Genomic DNA, 4100 nt, shown 5'->3' on the forward strand with positions numbered 1-4100 from the left:
TTGCACTTCGACGTAGGGGTGTTCTTTACTTTCTAATTTTTCATCTGTTACTTAGACTATACGTTACTGCGATACTTAAGTGTTACTACCTTGGTAAGCCTGATGTAGTTGTCCAATTTCAAATGGATTGGGCATATTGCAATTCGACTGAAATATAGACGTAGGGGGTGTCCTTTACTTTCTAATTTTTCACCGGTTAATTAGACTATACGTTACTGATACGTACGTGCTAGTACTGACTTGGTAAGCCTAATGTAGTGGGCCAGTTTCAAATGGATTGGGCATAACGCAGTTCGATTAAATTAAAGACGTAGGGGGTGTTGACCGTAGTGTTACGTATTTTGACAGTTTTAGTTGTAGGCCATTTTTCTGTAACTAATATCTGTGCTACCAGTGAAGTATAACAGGTTGCAGTTAATATTGATACTGAGGGAAACTTTGCCATAATGTTCGCGATGTTGAATATTTCTTTAATTAGTGTTTTCTTGACATATCATTTCCTTTGGAGTAATTTTTACACTGAAGGTTCCGTTTTGAAATATTCTACTGTGGGAGATATCTTGGCTGATATTTTACGATGCATGATAATTAGTTGAATTCTTTGCGATGAGTAAAATACATAATTGTTATGAATGGTTGTTATAAGAATATGCTTACGATTAGGTAGATTTTAAAGAGAGAAAAGTAAGATAGGGTGATTTTTATGTAATGTTAAGACTTGTTTATCTATGTTTATGTTGGTAACGTGGGCAATCATGACAGTACTTCTTATTTAGTATGGTCGAATAAACTAATATTTACAGTAGGGTAAATTTCAGTATTTGCAGTGCAGGACAAAATGCGGAGAATTAGATGGGGAGATAAAGTGAAGGAAGATATAGAGAGAAGAGGTTTGGTGGAGGATGATGCCTTTGATAGAGGGCAGTGGAGGAGAATGCGCATAGGCATCCGACCCCTTAATATAGGGATAACGGTTGGAAAGATAAACTACTGTAGGATAAACTTATGTATGTCAGTAGTTGAAAGTAAAATAAGGAATGAATACCTGTTTTGTTGTTTTGTTGATGAAGTAGGATAAACTTTGTTCTTTGTACCGTGGGATACTGGAGCAGATGGCGACATCAGTTAAAACCATTAATATTGTATCGTAGTAATAATCTGTTTTTAGAGGTAAAATCTTGTGCCATATGGCCAGTAGAAAACACAATCACCCCAGGATTGCTTGCGAAGGACCACAAATATGAAAACGAACAGGAGAAACCTTCAGGATTCTTAATTTACAAACAAATGTCTTTCGTGCCTGATTTGTCGCTGCTCTCTCTCTCTCTCTCCCGGGAGGAGGAAGATTAGCCCACATTGTGTGTGACAACAAAACCTGCGAAAGGAAACTTCGAGGCATTTTCGAAAGCAGAGTCGTTAGACTGGAAAGTCAAACGAGCTTCTAATTCTTCTTCTTCTTCTTCTTCTTCTTCTTCTTCTTCTTCTTCTTCTTCTTCTTCTTCTTCTTCTTCCAAGTCTCAGAGTCGTGGTCAAAGAGCTCGATAAGTGAACGTAGGAACGTTTTTTTGTTTTGCTTGCGTTACAAAAATTGACTGGAGGCACGAAATATCTTGATGTCACTCAGTTCTGGAGGCGTCAGTATGAGGAATAAGTATCAGAGGTTTATGTTAGGATATGAAGAAGAAGAAAAAAATGGTCTAGCAGGAGTCGTTTGTAAGGAAATGGTACTATGAAAGAATTGCTACTTGATTTTTAGATATTCATATGTGTATTACATTTGTGCATGGCATGGAATGTCCAGTTTTTGTAAAGAAAGGTTGTGGATATATACAGCACCATCTAGTCTCCAAACTCCTGATCCAGTTTTTCGCCTGGAAATCAGACGACACGTTTCCGAAACAGCATAATAGTAACGGGAGAAGGCTGTTTCAGTTCTCGCTCGTGATCCAGGTGAATTCAATCACTCCCAGAATCTCCGAGTAGAACTTGCGAGTATTTTCCAACGAGGGCGGGTCGTAATATGTATGTTTAAAAGCTTTCGTGACGTTTTTAGTGAGTCAAAGTGGAGGATGGAGGACTTCCTCCCTCTACACCTCTGAAATTTATTCTCCAGTAATTTTCTTTCATTACCACATCTCGACCCCCGCCCCCATCCCTCACCATCCATAAATGCTCCCTCCATCCTCTTCCTCAGCACGTACTCTCCAACAGTCCCCTCTCCCCCTTCACCATATTCCAACAGAGGTCATCATTGTACAACCATCTCCACTTTTTGTCATTCTTCCCATCTCCACCATTTTACGCCCTCAAAACTCTCCTCTTTTCTGTGCCATTCTCTTCTTCTCCAACGCTAATTCTCGTCATATCCCCCCCGCCCCCCATCCCCAAGACATCCTGAGATGCTTCGTCTTCACCTTATTAAATTCTTCCCCTCTCCACCAATTTTCACCCTCAAAATGCCCATCTTTGTTATAGCAACCACCATTCCTTCTCCATCACTTATTCTCTACAGTCCCTCATTCTTCAGTCATATCCTCCATCACCAACACTTCTCGAGATTCTCAACCATCTTCACTCAATGAAATTCTTCTTCTCCTCCAAGATTTCCCACCATCAAAAAGCCCCTCTGTGTTGTACCAATCCCTCCTCCTCCTCCTCCTCCTCCTCCTCCTCCTCCTTCTTCTTCTTCTTCTTCTTCTTCTTCTTCTTCTTCTCCTCCAACACTTATTCCCCCAAAACACCTCATTCTCCAGTCATATCCCCCACCACCAACAAATCTAGAGATTTCTCACCGTCATTGCCTTTTTGTTAATGACAAGGGGCAAGGTGGTAATGACGAGTGATGGGCAGTTCTTTAGTCGAAAGAGCGAAGGAATCTCTTCCATTTGCTGTGAAACATGCAGGCTTGTGCTACAGGATTTGCGTTCATGTCACGGTTCGGCTGGTGTGTGTGTGTCCGATATCTGAAGATGAAAGGCTGAGGTAGACCTTACGACTTGATGACGTGATTGCCAGTTGAGATTATATATATATATATAATATTATATATATATATATATATATATATACATATATATATATATGTATATATATATATATATATATATATATTATATATATATATAATATATATATTTATATTGGTATATAATATAATGACCCCATAAAGACGCCAAATTATAGAAAGAAAGTACAATATTTCAGAGACTGCTGTCTCTCTCTTCTCTATGGGTTCCTCTTATTAGATGGAATTCTGTTGTAACAGAACATTTTTACCAGTCATATTGGTATAAGACTGAGAGAGAGAGAGAGAGAGAGAGAGAGAGAGAGAGAGAGAGAGAGGGAGAGCCCATAGGCATTTCAAAGGTGTAAATCGTGCTTCTAAATAATTGCTTTGAATTATCCGGAGTTGTGACAATTTTGAGGGGCATTTGAGGGAAAGAGAGAAAGTGTGCGTGTGTATGTTGTGTGTATGTTTGTGTGTGTCTGTCTGTATATCGAAAGAGAGAGAGAAAAACTATAGCTTCTGGTGCCCGCTGTCAAACTGATGTCAGTGTTTAAAATCAGGAGAGAGATAGAGAGAGAGAATCCTCACAACGATGTTCTGTAACCATTTCGCAAACAGAGCCCCTCACGTTTCAAATACTCTTCAGTTGGAGGAAGCTTTTGTTATTTTTTTTTCTCTCTCTCTCTTTCATCGTTGATACCAGGTAGATCACATACATCTCCCACAGCTGCTTAGGTTAAGTACATGTTCAATATTTGCGTATCAATGGCAGTCTGTTGAGATGGGGCGTACAGGCTGCTCCAGACTTTCTCCGGTTATATCGTAGTTTCATACGCTTTGGTACTGCGATTATTTTTGTCATTACACACACACACACACACACACACACACACACACACACACATATATATATATATATATATATATATATATATATATATAATCATGAAAAAATGAACGTGATGAATATATAAAGAAAATACAAATTCCACGAAGGAAAGAGAAACGAAGGAGTTCTATACAAGGCCTTACGACTTCTCGCCCTTTACTTAGCAGACTCTTAAGTAAAGGACGAGACGTCGAAAGGCCTTGT

Source organism: Macrobrachium nipponense, chromosome 21 (assembly GCF_015104395.2).
Source record: "Macrobrachium nipponense isolate FS-2020 chromosome 21, ASM1510439v2, whole genome shotgun sequence".
In the NCBI taxonomy this organism is placed as follows: domain Eukaryota; kingdom Metazoa; phylum Arthropoda; class Malacostraca; order Decapoda; family Palaemonidae; genus Macrobrachium; species Macrobrachium nipponense.